Genomic DNA, 19,234 nt, shown 5'->3' with positions numbered 1-19,234 from the left:
ATTTCCCAAGAACTTGAGATAGGCAGATGTTGACTTTCTATGAGTTTGAGTGCTGGGAATCAATAAGATCAGTTACCTTGCTCTTATAACTGTGGTGGACCCTTTTAAAGCACAATAAATCTGCAAATCTCAGTTTCTAATCCCCTTTCTTGGATGAGAAGTGAAACGTTTGCAAAGTCCCAGACCACTTTAATTTCTTTGTTTTCTACTAATTGTTATTTTGTGGTCCCGTTAGTTCTTAGTTGCAAGCAAATAGTATTTCTTGCAGATTTCCCAGCACCATTTTTGTTATTTTATTATGTTGTTGTTTGTAGTCAACAACAATCTTTGTGAACTTGTTTGTAGTCAACAATCTCAGTAAGATATTTATTTTTATAGTAGCTATTCTTCCTGTCAGTGACAATGGCTAAGTTCCCCACTTCTCCAAGTCTGTTTTAATTTGTTGAATATTTTATAATAATTATCTTCTTTAATGGTTGCACATCTTGCTGTTAATTAGATTCTTAGGTGTTGGAAGAAATGTCCATCTGGGTTCAATTCCAAGTGGGAAGAAAGACACTGGAAACATGGAGACTGCTTAGAAAGATGGTTTAATGGTGAACCGGATCACATGATTTGAGATCCTGGCAAAAGAAAAAGGGAATAGATGCTGAGAATGCCTGGGTTTTATGCCCTCTGTTGGGCTATGTTGGGCTTTGAATTTGAGCTTGTGTTCTGTTTGGTTGTCAGACTCCCATAGGGCCATGCATGGGTAACTTTATAGGTTGTCTGTGTCCCAGGCTTGGTTGAGCCTTGCTGGGTGATGATGTAGGCTTTGGCCAATTCCTATCATGGCTCTTCTTGAATCTTTGTTACGTAGAATAGACTGGCCCAGGCCTTAATGGCCCATTAACAAAGGTGGTGGGGGATGAGTTTCTGCCTTCCTTTTAGGGGAAATATTCTGCCCTTTTAATATTTCCTAAAATATTTCATTTAATATTTTCTAGGAGGGGGATGGATGCTACCTTCCTACATAGGTATTTAAGTTTCTTGACTATCTGAATATCTATCCCCTTCATTAACTCTTTTTTCTGTGTATCTTAAGATTTTTAACTGACTTCCGGTGGCACTGTAGGCATTGAAGGACACTCCTTTGGGAGTGCCAGCCCCATGATCACATTTAGCTGCTAGAACAGCGTAAATCAGCTGTCTAAAGGCTTGAAAACTCTCCCCTCGGGAAAAGAGAGGGAGGTGAGCAGCTGGGCAAGGGTAGAGCTCCCCTAGAGCCCCAGGAGCAATTCTGGGGCTCGAAGGGTGAGAGCTTCCCAGCAGCCCGACATTGCTCCGCTTCGAGTGACGCTTCTGCTGCAGCAGAAACAAAACGCCACGACCATCCCTGCAATCAACGTTTTTATCTACATTTGAATAAGATGCAGGCAGAGCAAAGACAGGAGTGATTACAATTGCAAGTACAAACCTTAACTCTGATGTAGTATCACTTCCTTCTGTGAAGATTAAGGGGAACAAAGGGGAAGATGGTGCCAGAACATCAAAGGGTGTGGTGAAAGTGAAACTTAAAAAGCAAAGTATTTGTTAAGTGCTTGTTAATGTTGTTAAAAGAACCAAGAGCTCAAGAGTAAACAAAACAGCATTGGTTTACTAACAAGCTATAAGATTGAACAAATCTGGGGATTAGGTGGACTCTTTGGACTCAATAATTTGGTTGCTGAAAAGTGTGATTTGAAAATTTGGAAATGGCTTCAAAGCAAACAAAATTAAGTGCTTCTAAGAGTGCTGGAAGTTCCCCAGCCCAGACACACAAATTGCAGTCCCTATTACCCCCAGCGGACACACAAACTTTGACACTTGAAGCCCTCCAAGGGGCTTTAAAGGAACAAGCCTCTGTTTTGGAAGGAAAAATTACAACTGCTTTTAAAGATGTGTCTGACGAAATGTCTGAAATTAAGGATTTAATCCAAACTTGCAATCAACAAATAAGAGAAGACATAGTAGATGCATTTAAGGGTTTGCTTGGTTATGTAACATCACTGGAGGATAGGGTGGAAGAAATTAATCAGTCTAATGTGAATTTGGAGAACAAAGTTGATGAGGCTCAAATCAAGATCGAAAAGTCAGAGGCAGAAGTTACAATGATACAATATAGAGTGATGGAATTTGCTTTGAGAATAAGAGGCCTGAAAGAAAATAGCCAAGAAAATTTGAAAGAGATTTTTGCAGAAGCCTTTGCTCAACTAATTGGCGAACCCAAGGCAGAATATGATTGGTAGCTTGACAAAATTTACTGTGTTAATTCATGGATTGCTAGACAGAGACAACTACCAAGAGATATTGTAATCTATTTTGTCACCAGGAAAACAAGCAATGGAATATTACAAGCGACTTATAAAAACAAATTACAGGTAGCAGGTCAGGAGGTGGTAGTATTGAAGGAAATTCTCCCTAAAATGTTGAGATCCAGAAAGGACTATGCATTCCTAGTGGACGAACTTAGAAATCGCCAGATACAGTACAGATGGGAGGTTCCAGCCGGATTGGTGGTGAATTATTTAGGAGAAAGCTATCGTCTTAATTCAGTTTGGAAGGCAAGAGATTTTTACAGTAATGTACTAAAGGCTGGATACCCAGCATCTCCAGGATCCAGAAGAAGAAAAGAAGCAGGGGAGGCTAGACAGGAAGATATCCAGCTACAAGCGGGTGCTGCTCAAGCCCTGGAATTACTTGAGGAGACAGAAGGAATTATGGAACAAAGACAAACTCGAGTGGCAACCAAACGTAAAGAACAAGAATTAAAGATGCAACAAGCTCAGACAACAATCCAGGAAACTACAAACACAAATACAGAAGCTATGGGGGGAGCCAGACCAAAGAAGAAATTCCAGCAGGATTTCCAGGTGGCTCTTAAAAAGCTTCAGGGGGTCAAAGATGACAATTAAATTTTTAACCTGGAATGTTAATGGCTTAAATCCACCACAAAAAAGGGAAAAAATATTTCACCATTTGAAACAATTCAAAAATGATGTAATTTGTTTCAAGAAACACATATTAGAACAAATGACTAGAAATATTTGATGAATGCAAGATTGGGAATACATTTTGTGGCATCTGCTCCGGAGAAGAAAAATGGTATAGTTATGTATTTAAGGAAAGATTTAAAGGCTGAATTAATTATTTCTTTTCTTTTGTTTTTTTATTGAAAATTTTTAAAAGCTTTTACAAATATTTACTTCCCTTCCCCCACCCTCTCCACCCAAACCCAACCCCCCCAGCCTCCCCCCCCAACTTCCCAGAGCAAATACAGGGTATAAATCTTTAACAATCATATTCTAAATCTAAAAGAAACTTAGTATCATCTTTCATTTGTGCTTTAACTCCTCTTTTGTTAAGCTAACTCTAAACAGATTATATCATTCCTTGCTTTTTCAATCATAAGCTATCTGGAATTTCTTAGTCCCATATTTATTTTGAATATAATCAATCCATCTTCTCCACTCCAGTTTATATTTCTCATCTGAGTGATCCTTGAGATATGCTGATATTTTAGTCATTTCTGCTAAGTTTTTTACTTTTAATGTCCATTCTTGAATAGTAGGCAAATCTTTCTTCTTCCAGTATTGCGCCACCAACAGTCTTGCTGCCGTTGTTAGGTTCAAAATCAAGTTAGTCTCTATAACAGTACAATCAGTAGTTATACCTAACAAGAATAACTGAGGGGTAAACTTTATCCTCTTTTAAAAAATATTTTGCATAATCCACCATCTATTTATCCAGAATGCTGTAACCTTTTTACAAGTCCACCATATATGGTAATATGTAGCATCAACACAATCACATGTCCAGCATTTAGGTTGCAAATTCGGATACATGCAAGCCAATTTTTTAGGATCCAGGTGCCATCTATAAAACATTGTGTAAAAATTCTCTCTCAGATTTTGGGCTTGCGTGAATTTTACATTTCTTACCTATATCTTTCCCCATGTATCCAGCATTATTGGTTCTTCAAAATTTTGTGGCCACTTTATCATACAGTCTTTAACTAATTCTGTTTCAGAATCCATTTCTACTAATACATTATATAACCTTTTTATATGCATTTGACTTTGATCCCTAATTTGTTTTAGTAGATTGTCCTCATTTTGCGTAATACCAATTTTCTGATCTTTTTTCCACCTGGCCTGTAACTGTCCATTCTGAAACCATGTTTGGATTACCTTTTCCTCTTTTAGTACATTCAAGGGTTTTAGCTGTAATACACCTCTTTCCATAGTAAGAAGCTGTCTATATGTAGTTACATCCTGTTTTTGTGCTATACTTATGTTCTCTATTGCATGTCAGGAATTGCCCACATAGATATCTTATCGTTTAATTTATGTTGATATTTTTTCCAGACACGCAATAGAGCATTCCTTAAAATATGATTTTTGAAATTCTTATCCACTTTCTTGTCATATATCAGATAAGCATGCCAACCGTATACCAAATCATGCCCTTCAATGTTAAGTATTCTATCCTCTGTTGAATTAATCCAGTCACTGATTATTGATAAAACTACTGCTTCATAGTATAGTTTTAAATTTGGCATTTTCAGGCCTCCTCTCTCATGTACGTCTTGCATTATTTTAAATTTTATTCTCAGTTTCTTCCCTGCCCAAACGAATTTGTTAATACCCTTCTGCCATTCAAGCAAGTTTGCATCTTTTTAAAATATTGGTATCATTTGAAAAAGAAATAAGAACTAGACAAGACATTCATTTTCACTGCTGCTATCCTTCCCAACAAAGACAATTGTAGTTTTTCCCAATATTTCATCTCTACCTGTATTTTATGCCATAATGGTTCATAATTATATTTATATAGCTTCCCATTTGAAGTTGTAATATAAACTCCTAAGTATTTAACCTTTTTAACTATCTCACATCTTTCTAATTCTTCCCTTTGCTCAGTGTTCATATTTTAACTAACATCTTTGTTTTCCCTAGATTTATTTTAAACCCAGATACTTGGCCATATTGATTAATCATATTCATTAAGACCTTAGTAGATTTCCCTGGTTGGGTTAAAGTTATAACCAAGTCGCCCGCAAATGCTCGTAATCTATATTCGTGGTGCCTAATCTTAATTCCCTGTAATTCTTCTGACCCCCATATTTTATTCAGCAATAACTCCAAGATTATAATAAACAATAATGGTGATAGGGGGCAATCCTGTCTTGTACCTTTATCCCATTAAAGTGTATTATATTGAATACTTTAGAATATTATGAAGCACATCCGGAGAAGCAAGTGGCATTGCTATTTTTGGATACACAGAAAGCATTTGACAATGTGAACTGGGAATTTATGATAATGCAATTACAAATGATGGATTTTGAGAAGGGGTTTATAAATATGGTTAAAACTATCTATAAAGAACAATCGGCAAAGGTGATTGTAAATGGTGACATGACTGAAAAAGTGCCTATTAGGAAAGGAACTATACAAGGATGCCCGCTATTATTTATATTTGATATTAGAGATTCTGAACAGAAAAATAAGGCAGGATAAAGAAATAAAAGGAATGAAAATTAAGAAAAAAGAATATAAATTACAAGCATTTGCGAACAATTTAGTGTTTATTATGTAATATCCAGTAGAAACAGGTCCAAAGTCACTTGAACAAATAGAAGAATATGGAGAAGTAGGAAGATTGAAAATTAATAAAGATAAAACAAAAATGTTAGTGAAAAATATAACAAAAAAATAGAAAAGGCAAATAATGGGGAAATTAGATATCCAAATAGTGAAGAAAGTGAAATATTTGGGTATACAGCTGACTTCTAGATGCATAACTATCAAGGAGGATAATTATTATAAACTGAAAAATCAAATTGAAAATGTGAAAGAGGGGATTTATTTTTATATAAATATGGAAGTAAGTTTGCTTGAATTCCACCCCAAAAATCCATCAGAGTGAAGAAGAAAATAAGTAAATACAACAATGGAAGGAGGGAGAAAGAAGAGGGAAAGAAGGGAAAAGGAGTGGAAGAAAGGGAGGGGTAATAAGGGTAGAAGAGAGGGTAGACACGGGAAGAAGAGAGGAGTGGTGGAGAGGGAGGGGAAGAAGAAAAGAGAAAGGAGAGGAGAAAGAAGAAGGTAGAGAAGGGCAGTTGGGAGGATGGAAGAAGAAGTAGGGTTGTTGTAAAATAAGATGGATGTACGGGGTAGCAGGAAAGCGACCCCAATTATATTTTTAAATGAATTGTGATAAATGTTAAAAGATAACATTTAAATGTTAGTAATACTTATGAGAATGTATATTTGTGAATTTGGGCTTTGTTATCCACTGTCCTGAATTGAAAATGGTACTGTCTGTTTTCACTAGAATTTTTTCAATGTTTTTGTAAACTGAGTATTTTTTTTCAAGGTTATGGGATTCTGGTTCGACTCAGGTAAATATGTTCATTATAAATTAGTCAATAAATGTAAAGAGAATATTCTCTGTTTCTGGATAATATTAGCATGTGTTTTAGCAAAAGCCATGACTTTCTTATTAATTCTCATTCCCTATCATCATTTATACTCTCAGAGCTGAAAAAAGGCTACATGCATATATCTGATAAATCTTTTACTAAAGTAAAAGACTTCTCCCATTCCAGCTTGAGTCTGTTTAAATTATTAAAATGTATGGTTGATAGTGTTAAGGTTGTGTAATCCTTGGTGCTATCTGAGCTTGCTTGTTGTCTTGCAGACATTTTATTACCCAGCTCGGTAACATCATCAGTGGTAGAAGGGAGGGAGATTTGTTCTCTGTTTATATATTACTAGCTTGCCTGTCAGTATTGGTGGGAGTGGTCTTAGTGGTTCCTTGATTAGGCTGATGTTTACTATTAGCTTGTTAGTTTGAAGTTCCTTGGTTGAGATATTGTTTATGTTACATACTGACAGACAGTATGGTAGTTTCCACCAAGGTCCTCTGATCTGTTGGGGAAATACTCAAAGGTGATTGGTTAAGACGCCTGACAGCTCCCTATAAAAGGGCTGATGCCAGACAGAGTCTTTGCTGGATTGTACATAGTTGTCACTTAATAGAGAGCTGTTGTTGCTGAAGCCTGAGTCTTACCTCTTCCATTCACTCTATCTAATAGTTTGCTTCTTGATTATTGGTGTAGTATTAATCTTGATATTAATCTTTGCTTATCTGGGTGCTGATTGTTAGTGATGTGGTGTTTTGTGTTGTGAAATCCATGAACAAGAGGCTTGCCTCTTCCATTCACCCTATCTAACACTGGTGACAAAGGTGGGATTGGAAGGCAACTGGGCATCAAAAAGAGCAAATACAATCCATCAAGTCAATCCAGCCCAGAGCGAAGCGCGGCATCGAGCAGCCATTTTTAAGTGGCAAATTTGAATTTGCCTTGTCTGAACAAGATGACTATGCACACCCCAGCAGCTCTCTACGACCCAGCCACCAAGCACTGGACTCGTATATGATGAGCTTTGAATGCTTCCTCAAAGCCAATGACCTCCTGGGCCTGTCTGAAGGCCAGAAGAAAACCATGTTCCTGAGCTACTGTAGGCCAGAGGTATTCGACACCTCCAAGGACCTATCTGAGCTGACGCCAGTACAGTCAATCACTTGGTCAATGCTACAAGAGACGTTGAGGACATACTACACTCCCAAACCATCTAAATATGTGCGGAGGCATGAATTCAACCTCTTAACCAGAAAGAAGGTGAAACGATCAACCAGTATGTTGGTACACTTCAAAAGGTTGTGGCCTACTGTGAATTTAGGGACTTAGATGAACTGTTGCTGGACAGAATCATTTGCGGTGTTCGGAACATTAATTTTCAGAAGAGGTTGCTCACAAAGACAAACCTCACTCTTCAAATTGCCCTGGACGAATCCCGGGCTATCAAGTCATCAACCAAGTCGATGGAAATGCTGCAGAGGGAGAACAGCCCCCAAAGTGCATGCAAGACCATTGAAGTCCATTGCGAGACTGCTGAGCGAGGACTCTCTGACAGCGAGGACGAGGTCTACCGCATGCACACAGAAAAAAAGAATTGGCGCGGAAATTCGAAACCCATTTCCCATCTTGCACTGGCTGTGGGGACAACCACCAGCAATCTGCCTGCTGTTTCTGAGATGCCATTTGCCAATGCTGCGACCATAAGGGGCACATCATGAGGGTCTGCCGAAGCGAATTCCCTGCAGCACCAAAGCAGCTGACCATCCACACCACACACCCAAGACCACCAAGGTGAGAGACATGAAGCCGTGGCAAAAGCAGACCTGGTTGGACAACAACGCTATGTTCCAGACAACCATCAGGCAAGCAAGTACCCCACGGAACAAAACGTTGAGGATCTCCATCTCCTTGAGGGTTCTCCCTGCTCCATGGAGATTGATACCAGCTCGTCACTGACCATCATGTCCTGGGCCATGCTTAAACAGGCTGCCCCCAACTTGAGGAGGCACAAGGTGAGGGTTCCAGACCTGCACATGAGCGATTACCATGGGAACCGAATCCTGGTTCTGGGCCAAGGCACTTTCCGAGTGCAATTAAAATCATTCAATGGACTGCTTCCTGTGACTGTGGTCAGTGGAGCCCTGCAGAGCCTCCTAGGCTTAGGCTGGTTCGAATCCCTGGGCTTGGGGGTGACTGGAATCAATGCCGTTTGTGATGCCAGCACCAAAGAACTGCTAAGGGAGTTCGAGGATGTCTTCAGCACCAGTCTAGGCAAGTATGTGGGGACCCCAGTATTATTTAATTTGAACCCCAACATTTCCCCCATTAGATTAAAGCCCCGGAGAGTCCCTTTTGCTCTCCGACCCAAAATTGACCTCGAATTGGACAAACTAATTGGCCAGAGGATTCTGGAGTCGGTTGATCACGCACGCTGGGAGACTCCTATAGTGCCCCAGTCAAGCCTGATGGGTCTGTCCACATCTGTGTGGACTACAAGTACACCATCAATAAGGCCCTACAACTGAGCTCTTATCTGGTGCCCATTGACCAGCATTTGCTTCATTCCTTTGGTTTGGGAAAAGTACTTGCAAAATTAGATATGGTGCAGGAATACCAGCAGTTGCCTGTAGATGGCACCACAGTGGAGGCCCAAACCATTGTGATGCATAGGGGTGCATTTAAATGCACCCGGCTGCAATTCGGAGTTAGTATTGCCCCTGGATTGTTCCAAAGCATCATGGAATGGCTTTTGCAGGGGATACCAGGAGTCATCCCCTATTTTGATGACATCTTGGTATTAGCTGCAAATAAGGAGCAACTTTTTAAAAGATTACAAACTGTTTTGACCAGAATTTAGAGAAAAAGGCCTCTGTCTGAAAAAAGAAAAATGCCAAATTAATGTACCAAGGGTTGAATTTCTGGGGTATTTGATCAACGGCTCTAGAAACAAAAAAATTAAAGCAATCCAGGACACCCCACACACATACCTCGCATAGGGCAGACCTGAAGCCGCCACATTTGCCGCTGTGAAGAGACTGCTGTCAGCGGACACATTCCTGGTCCAGTATAACCAGACTCTGCCACTTGTGCTGACTTGTGACGCCTCTCCGTTCGGGGTGGTCCTCAGCCACCGCATGCCCAATGGAACTGAGGCACCCATTGCCTACTACTCAAGGAAGCTGTCAGCTGCTGAGCGCAACTACAACCAACTGGACTGTGAGGCTCTGGCTGCGGTAGCTAGAATCAAGGTTCCACAAGTACCTGTATGGCCATGACTTTGAAATCATCATGGACCATAAGCTGCTTTTGGGGCTACTGGCTGGAGATCGACCAACTCCAGCATCGCTGTCACTGCGAATGACTCGTTGGACTATTTTCCTCGCACCTACAGCTACTGCCATGTTCACCGGGTCATTGTTCCAGCCAAACTGCGAGTTGCAGTATTGGAGGCCTTTCATGTAGGGCATCCGGGAATTGTCCGGATGAAATCTTTGGCAAGGAGTTATGTGTGGTGACCTAACATGGATGGGGAGATTGAAGAGTGGGTGGCTACCTGCACAGCATGCCAAGAGTCCAGACCAGTTCCCCCAGAGGTATCTGCTAAGGAATGGGAATGGCCTCAGTCACCCTGGTCAAGGGTGCACATTGACTTTGCCGGCCCTGTTCACGGCCAAGTCTTCATGGTAGTTGTGGACGCCTACTTGAAGTGGCTAGAGATAGTCCTTATGACTGCTACCACAACAGAAGCGGTCATCAAGGCACTACAGAGACTTTTCTCCACTCACCCTGTCTGATGCCTTAGTCTTGGACAACGGGCCCCAATTTACAGCCATGCAATTTGAGACTTATTTAGCTTCTCAGGGAATCAGACATGCCCTGGTCATTCCCTTCCATCTGGCCAATAATGGACAGGTAGAGAGAATGGTGCGATCTGCAAAAGAAGCCCTATCCAGGATGGGGCCAGGAGATTGGCAAACATGGATAGACCAGTTCCTCCTTTACCAGCACATCACTCCAAGTGCAACCACTGGCAGAAGTCCCGCCGAGCTTCTGATGGGTCACCGGCTAAGATCGCCCTTAGACAGGCTACACCCAAACTACTCTGCCATGACACCACCAGATTCGACTGGCAAACTTAGACACTTTAGAGTAGGGGATCGAGTTTATGCCCACAACTACGCTGGAAGGGGCTCTCTGGATTCCTGCCATGGTTACAGGAATCACTCCTACCAGTTGGAGCTTGAAGATGGTAGAATTTGGAGGCAGCACATTGACCAACTCCGAGGTCACATCTCCAACTCCAATCTTAAGCACCCAGAGGTAACTCCTGCATGAGTTAGCCAAAGCCCTACCCAAAAGGAGCACAAATTCACTCCTTCCACAGACTACTCAAGCCTGAAGATACCAGGTTACTTATCTGGTGAAGTTAGAGGGCCGCAGTGAGTTCCAAGCGAACCGGCTCCAGAAACTCCAGCTGAGCCTTGTGGAAAGTTCAAGGAGCTTCCACCAGGTGAAGCCAGAGAGACAAAAGGTCCATCTGACCTGACCAAAGTTTCAGCACCGACTGAACTGCACAGGCCAGAGAGAGTCACTAGAAAACCCGCCTACCTGCGTGAGTACATAAACAGCTGGATCAGCCCAACTAAGAGGGGAGGGGTGTTACATACTGACAGACAATATGGTAATTTCCATCAGGGTCCTCTGATCCAGCGGGAGAATACTCAAAGGTGATTGGTTAAGATGCCTGAAAGCTCCCTATAAAAGGGCTGCTGCCAGATAGAGTCTTTGCTGGATTGTACATAGTTGTCACTTAATAAAGAGCTGTTGTTGCTGAAGCTTGAATCTTACCTCTTCCATTCACTCTATCTAACAGTTTACTTCTTGATTATTGGTCTAGTATTAATCTTGATATTAATCTTTGCTTATCTAGGTACTGATTGTTAGTGATGTGGTGTTTTGTGTTGTGAAATCCATGAACATCATGAACACTAGTATTTAAGCAGAGCAATTGCATTCCCTTTCTCATTAACTCTGGGAAAATTAAATAGAAAATTAATCTATTTTCTCATAGTTAATAAAATTATTTCAACTTGTTAACTAAACAAATACAATTACTTGCTTGAATAATTACATAACATTTTCAGAAATTTTAAAAAGCATTTTTCATAAAAATGAAAAGCCTTACTCTGTAATACTAATCTTTATTTTTTTTGTCAGACTATAAAGTTATGGTTACTTGATCCAGAAAATGCAGCCATAGAGGAAGTGCGACATACTGCCAAGTCACCACCAATAGTAGGTATTTTATTTTGAAACAAAAGAGTGACCTTATAATTTACGTGGCATACATATAATGCTATCACATTTTCAGAAGCAAGGTGAAATTGCTTCTTTTTTCCTTAATTGCTGCACAAGAATAGTTTTAGGGGATGGCAGCTGAAGAGAAAACAGATAACTTCAGTCACACTGAATAGTAATTCAGTTGATTTTTTGAAAAATGTGTTCTGAATCAGATTTTATAAATTTAATGTCTGCATATGGGGGATTGCAGATCAAAGGAGAGAAACAAAAACAAAGGGAGAATTCAAGTAAAAGAGAAGAGAAGGGGAAAAGGTAAGAAAAGTTTTCAATGAAAGAGGATTTTGTTGATATGTTCTTATTTTTTCCATCATAGCACCAAGGTGGATGCCTATTGATAGATACACGTAGTTGTTATGTATACTGTACAGATGTGTTTGGTTGTCCCAGTCAGATCAATGAGCAATGATAGTGTCAAATCTTTGGGCTGGCGGGAGAAACAGGAATATTGCAATGCAGTCAATCAGTGAGGTGACAGTGGACCAAATGACTGGGAAGGGCCAATGGAACTTCCATCAACATCCCCCCTGGCAGAAGCTAAATAGAACTATATTGGGTGGTAGCCTTCCATTGTAAGGATTGCTTAGAGCAGGCCTGTCAAACTGGCAGCCGGTGGGCCAGATGTGTCACGTGCAGGCCTTGCCCACCCAAGCTCCACAAAGGCAAAAAACATTGTGATATGTCGTGATACATCATGTGACACTATCGAGTTTGACACCCGTGCCTTAGAGAGTGGTTGGAAATCAGCAGAGCTTGGTGGGTCTTTATTCCAGTTGATGGGTGACATGGAATGGGCTCCAGAGAGTGCAGTAGAGCAAATGGCAGTTGACTAGTGGCTTAGACTCCTATCCTCCATCTTGAGTCTGCTGCTGCAGAGAAAACAGAGACACTGGGCTGACACAGAACAAAGAACTGGTGATGGTTACAGGGTCTTAGCCATTGGAACCATTAGTGATCAGGCTGTTTGCTGTACTGGGTCCAGGGAAAAGCAGCATATCTGTGGGGTGGTGTTAGGATGAGTGCCTTGTTTTTTGTGGCTGCTATTCAAGCAACCATAAGATCTAGCAGTCATTTTGATGGATTCTGTTCCCTATAACAGAGCAGAATAACAGAGTTGGAAGGGACCTTGGAGGTCTTCTACTCTAACCCCTGCTCATGCAGGAAGCCCTATACCATTTCAGACAAATGATTATCCAATCTCTTCTTAAAAACTTCAAATGTTGAGCATCCACAACTTCGGGATGCAAATTGTTCCACTGATTAATTGTTCTCACTGTCAGGAAATTTCTCCTTATTTCCAGGTTGCTTCTCTCCTTGATTAGTTTCTACCCATTGCTTCTTGTCCTGCCTTCAGGTGCTTTGGAGAATAGATTGACTACTTTATTTATTACGCACCAATAATCCCTGAGATATAGGAACACTGCTGTTTTGTCACCCCTAGTCCTTCTTTCATTAAACTAAACATACCCAATTCCTATCATTGACAACAACTGAAACTTCCTGTGATCAATGTGGTAGTGGAGCTCCCAAGGCAGAGATGCAGGATGGTTATGCTGGTGGCTGGCAAGCATCTGGATCAAGGACACTTGCATGATTTGGCTCCTTTACATATTCTGGCAGTTGGAATGAGGGCTGGGTGTAGCTGTGTCTTTTCTGCTTCCCTCATATGAGAGATAGGAGTGGACGTGGAGTGCTGCTGCCCAGCCATTTGGAATATGTACCGTATTTTTCGGAGTATAAGATGCACCTTTCCCCCCTCCCCTAAAAGAGCGTGGAAATGTTGGTGCATCTTATACACTGAATATAGCCATTTTTGGCCTCCCGAAGGCCCGCCCCCACATCTCATTTTTGTGAAAAATGGGTGAAAAACAGGGGTGTTTTTGCCTTCCCCCACCCCCCCCAGAAGCACTGCAGACTTCAGCAGGGCTGGGGGAAAGGGAAAAATGCCCCCATTTTGGTGCAAAACGGGGACGTTTTTGCCTTCTCCCAACCCTGCTGACACCTGCAGAGTGCTCCGGGGGCCGGGGAGGACAAAAACTTTTTTTTCTTACTTACCTCTTCGAAATCTTGCTGCATTTTATACACCGATATGTCTTATAGTCCGAAATATACGGTAGCTTTTCCTCTTAGGGGAGAGCTGGGGCGTGGGGAGGGCCTTTGTATGGATTTGTCTTGCTAATCAATTGCAACCTTTTCTGGATAGGGAGTTTTGCTCACAGTCACTCATGCCTTGTCACTTCAGTTTTGGTTTGCTGAACTTGAAGATCATTCAGAAGCCATAAATAGTCCAGAACACACTTCTATTGTACAATTGCAATGTCTCCCAGTTTCCTACTTCAAGGTGCTAGTTATAATCTTAAAACCCCTACATGCCATGGGACCAAGTTATTAATTGATAACATCTGAGTCAATATACATCTAATCAGAGTTTTCCAGAAATTCTACCCTACATGTTGTGTTTGCATCTTATTGATATGTTAAATCTTATATCATTAAATGAGTTTCATATTTTTGAGGCAGTGCATAATCTTTTGCATTTTGGAATTTTTATGACATGCATCTCTAGTTGGAATATTTGTTATATATTGCAGAATCACTTTCTGTGAGATGGGAGGCCATATAAATTTCATAAATAAATAAATTTCATAAATAAACATAAATTCGCTTTTTCCCCTCTCCAAGTAATAGCCTTTTTATCTTTTTCACATCATTCAGTTAAGCTATTTTTGAAAGACCCCCAAAAGCCTTTTTCTACTTATATTTTTTCTTGTTCTTGCGCTCTTGTAATTTGTTCTTTTCCTATAGCCTTCAGTTTTATCAATTTAAATATTGTAGAAAAATAACTTTCTTAAGAAATAATCTTTAAAAAATTATCTTCCATAAAGGATCATCCTCTAGTTATTCTGAACCATTATATTAGAATTCTTTGTCACTTTCGAGACTGTGACGCTGCATTGTCTTATAGTTGGTCAACTCACCATAAAAATATATAAATTTCATACTAATCATTATTATTTTTGTATTGTTAAGTTATCTCTGCTGAGAAGTAGAGCTTCATGCAAATGAAATTATATTTATATTTAATAAAAGGATTTTTTTTAAAATTCTCTTAAAAATAATAACTTTTTATTTCACAGTATTCTAGGACCCTTAGCAGCCAGTTCTGGAATTTGGGACAGAGACCTATCATTAGAACATTATTTACAGAAACGGAATATTCTAACTCATCGTTTAAGGATGGGTACTGTTCTTTTAATTACATTTTATAGAGTAATGCAGTGCTTTTGAAATGAGAAATGAAGGCGTAGCAAACATGTTAGCCCTCCAGATTATGCTAACTGACAATCATTAGCAACCCTGACTTTGAGATCCAATCTCATATTCTATTGTATTCTACCTTCTCCTGAGACATACATAAAAAGCCATTAACACACCTTTTAACTCAATTTCTGGGACTGAATAATTTTATGTTTAATTTTTGCTGGCACATAAGGACCCCAAGGTAAGTCACCATTGTAAATCTTGGTTTGGTAGCCTGTAAAACTGTGATGAAATGGCTGTAAACTAGATGGCTATTGAAAAAGATATAAATACCATAGTTGGTTTTCCAACAGATTCCAGTCCATATCACCCTTGCAATAATGATGTTACTACCATGTTTCCCTAAAAATAAGACCCTAGCCCGATTTTTTGTGCCGGACCTAATATAAAGCCTACCACAAAAATAAGCCCTGGGGGATGGGTGTGGCCATCACAAGAGGCAGTGAGTGTGCAGGGGCCAACGGTGTCTTGCAGCAGTCACAGCCCTCCGTCCCCTTGGCGTAGGACAAATACTGATAAGTCTGAGTGTGGAGGCAGAGGGGGAGGGGAGAAGACAGGTGATCCGGACATACTGCCTGGCTGCTTAACTCACAGGAGGCTTGCATGAGGCTAGCACAGCGGCACTGGCAGCAAGCAGACGATGGTGGGTGAGGGAGGAAGGCAATCCCGATGCCCTGAAAAATTGCTCCGTTTCAAACTGTCCCCTTTGCAAGGAAACGAAGCTTTGTCCTCTGGACAAAAAGTGTTTGGGCAGTTACCACTGGCCCTACCCTCTCCGTCCCACTGTCTGCTTCCCCGCAGCCTCAATCAGGACCAAGCTGTCGGCACAACCCAGCTCCCACCTGCCCTGCCAGGAAGGCAAAGAGCCCATGCAAGACCAGCAGCAGCATGGGCAGCTGGTTAGCAGCCAGCATGGTGTCTGCTGTGATCAAGAAATGTCCCAGCAGCAGCTGGGGAGCAGGCAGGGCAGGTGGAGGCCAGGGCATGCCAAGAGCTTGACCTATTGCAGCTGCGGACAAGCAGACAGTGGGACAGAGAGGATGGGGCCAGCGGTAGCTCTGCTCCCACTCCCGTCAGTCCCCACACTTGCCACCTCCTGCAGTTTAAAAAAATGAGATCTCTCTGAAAATAAGCCCAAGTGCAAGTCCAAAAGAAAATAAGACCAGGTTTTATTTTCAGGGAAACACGGTAATAAACATCTGCAAGCAAACAACCAAATTAAGAAAGCATCAAGAACTCCACAGTTCAGTCCTGAGCTATAGATTCTCTTAGTTCTATCTTAACTACTGCACCGCAATGCACTGACACCAGAAAAACAATTTTACAATTCATCCTTGCACTTATGCCCATTGCAGCATTCCTGCAGTTATCAAAATTCAAGTGTTTTGCAACCACTGGGCATTTATGACTGTTGCAGCATCCTACAGTCACATGATTTCCATTTGCATGCTTCACAATAAGCTTCCCAAAAAACCAATAAGGAAGCTATTAGTAAAATTGCAAGTCACAGTCACATGCTGTTTCGCTTAACAAATACAGATGACATACTACATTTATTTGCCTCAAATATATACATTTGTTGATAATTTGGATGAGCTCCTCTTAAATCTGTTGTTTATTTGTCTGTTGGTATATGTGCAAATCTGTTTGTATATGTGTGGCATTAGATTAATTATGATTTTAAAGTGAATTAGTACTCAGTAACCATTTGATAAGCACAAGAACTGTGCTGTTGTGAATATAAGTACTATATACTTCATCGCTACAGTATTAATATTGATAGACTATGTTTGTATAGATCGGCTTAATGTACATTGAAATGTTAAATTGAAATGCTATTTAACCAATTTATTATTTTCATTGAATTGTTCAGCAAAATTTGCTTTTTTGGACTTAAGTTCAGCATTTAATTGGGAGGTAATTGAAATTTATAGGTAAACATTATTAAATTATTAAAAAGAATTAGGGAATAAATCATATTGATGAAAGCATATTCAAATACTTTGTTTATAAAAATATAATAGCTAATTATTTTTTTGTTTGTTTGCAGAATATGGATGCTTGAAATACCTAGCGAAACGAACGACAACATTGCAACCATTGTTGGCGAACTAGTTACTTTTCAGGATTGTTTTGTACTTGATATTCCTTTTACTATTGCCCAGCCTACATATATATTAGGACCCAAAACAGGAGTTTCTGTCACTCTTCCAGCTGATAGTGAAGCTATAATAGAATGGAGTGCTTGTTATCCAAGAACAGTTATCGTAGTGACAGTTGATGGTATCTTCCACACTAGCAGAGTATTTTTAAATGTAGAAGAAATATTATTTCCTCCAAGCCTCATACCATCTAGCGCAAGGGACAAAGTCAAAGAAATAGGAATTGTTTTTCCAAATGTCTTCATTCTGATTGAAAACATACTTTATCAGGCAAGAATAGGTCAAGTTATCAATGTGGGAAAGATTTATTTTCCAGGAATAAGACTTATTGGAATAAAAACCAAAGCTTGGTGTTCTGGAGAATATCCTTTGTCTGTGAGTATTTATAAAATGTTTTATATTTTATTATAAAGGAAGCTGTACTTATCCTTAAAATGAATACACAAGTGTGACCCGTCAAAACCGCGCTCGACTAAACCGCGCCCGATTAAACCGCGTTGCTGATGTCATCAACAGGGCGACAACAGCCAGCGCGGAGAAAGAAGGGCGCTTTAAATAGCGCTTTGAAAGCAAGCCAATTCAACTTAAGGTAAGGGTTAGCTTTAGGGTTAGCTTTAGGGTTAGGTTAAGAGTTAGGGTTAGGTTAAGGGTTAGGGTTAGGTTAAGGGTTAGGTTTAGGGTTAGGTTTAGGGTTAGGTTAAGGGTTAGGTTTAGGATTAGGATTAGGTTTAGGGGGGTTAGGGTTAGGTTTAGGGGTTAATTTTAGGTTTAGGGTTTACAGCGTGCTTCTGTCTCCGCGCTGTTGTCGCCCTGTTGATGACGTCAACGACGCGGTTTAGTCGGGCGGGGTTTAGTCGAGCGCAGTTTTGTGGGTGAACCATACACAAGTGCTTCATATAATATGCTGCTAATCTATGACCTCAGATCAGGTGAAATCAGTGATGGGTTTCAAAATTTTTTACTACCTGTTCTGTGGGCGTGGCTTATTTTGTGGGCATGGTTTGGTGGTCATGTGACCAGGTGGAAGTGGCTTGGTGGCTTGGCAGTCATGTGACAGGGTGGGAGTGGCTTGGCAGTCATAACCAATTCAGCAGTCCCATTAAACAATAAACAGCAGCCTCCTTTTCTATTCTTTTTAATACTGCTTGAAGTTTTTGCTCTAGGTTTTTTGTTTTTTTTTACTAGCGGGGAGAGGTTGGCAATGCCTGGGGATTTCTGGAAATTTCTCCTCTGTGAGGCACTAAAAAAACCAAGATAATATAAGGTCTCTTGCTGGAGTAGGGGGTTGGACTAGATGACCTCTGAGGTCCCTTTCATCCCTGGATTGTTGTGCTGTTTCAAAGCATCCTCTGAAGCTGCCTGTGTAGTGCCAGGTTTGTTGTCCTTCCTTCCTCTCCTTTTTGTCTCTCTCCCTCTATCCATCTATCCATATCTCATTCACTTTCCCTTCCCTTTTTCTTTCTTCCCTCCCTTTCTCTCTACCCTTCCTTCCTTCCTTCCTTCCTTCCTTCCTTCCTTCCTTCCTTCCTTCCTTCCTTCCTTCCTTCCTTCCTTCCTTCCTTCCTTCCTTGTGAAGAACCCAAGAGGTCTTTGGTAGAAGGAAGAAAAGCCAGACATTTTGAAATTAAGAACATGCCCATTGATCATCTGGCATTCTTAGAGCTTCACTATTGATTAGCTTAGCATGAGCAAGGATAGCTAGCCACACTTTCAATAAGCTCTCAACTCAAGCTCCATGCCAGAGGTCTTCAAACTTGGGAACTTTAAGACTTGTGGACTTCAATCCCAGAATTCTCCAGCCAACAGAGCTGAATTCTGGGTGTTGAAGTCCACGAGTCTTAAAGTTCCCAGGTTTGAAGACCTCTCTGCTTCATGCACTTGGGGATCCCCAAACAGTGAGGATTTCTTTCTTTCTTTTTCTCTTGAAGCCTCCCCCGCACCCCGC

At 40.7% G+C, this 19,234-nt stretch overlaps 1 pseudogene; it reads left to right on the top strand.

Annotated features, from left to right (window-relative positions):
- The first annotated feature begins 1,733 nt into the window (after window positions 1–1,733).
- Window positions 1,734–2,933, top strand: LOC148044998 (uncharacterized; annotated as a pseudogene).
- The last annotated feature ends 16,301 nt before the right edge of the window (window positions 2,934–19,234 follow it).

This window comes from Thamnophis sirtalis, unplaced genomic scaffold (genome assembly GCF_051295495.1).
Source record: "Thamnophis sirtalis isolate CommonGarterSnake01/CBP01778 unplaced genomic scaffold, rThaSir2_p1.2 scaffold_6, whole genome shotgun sequence".
In the NCBI taxonomy this organism is placed as follows: domain Eukaryota; kingdom Metazoa; phylum Chordata; class Lepidosauria; order Squamata; family Natricidae; genus Thamnophis; species Thamnophis sirtalis.
Note: the sequence above shows the minus strand (reverse complement) of the source record. Positions and strands in the feature narration are given on the sequence as shown.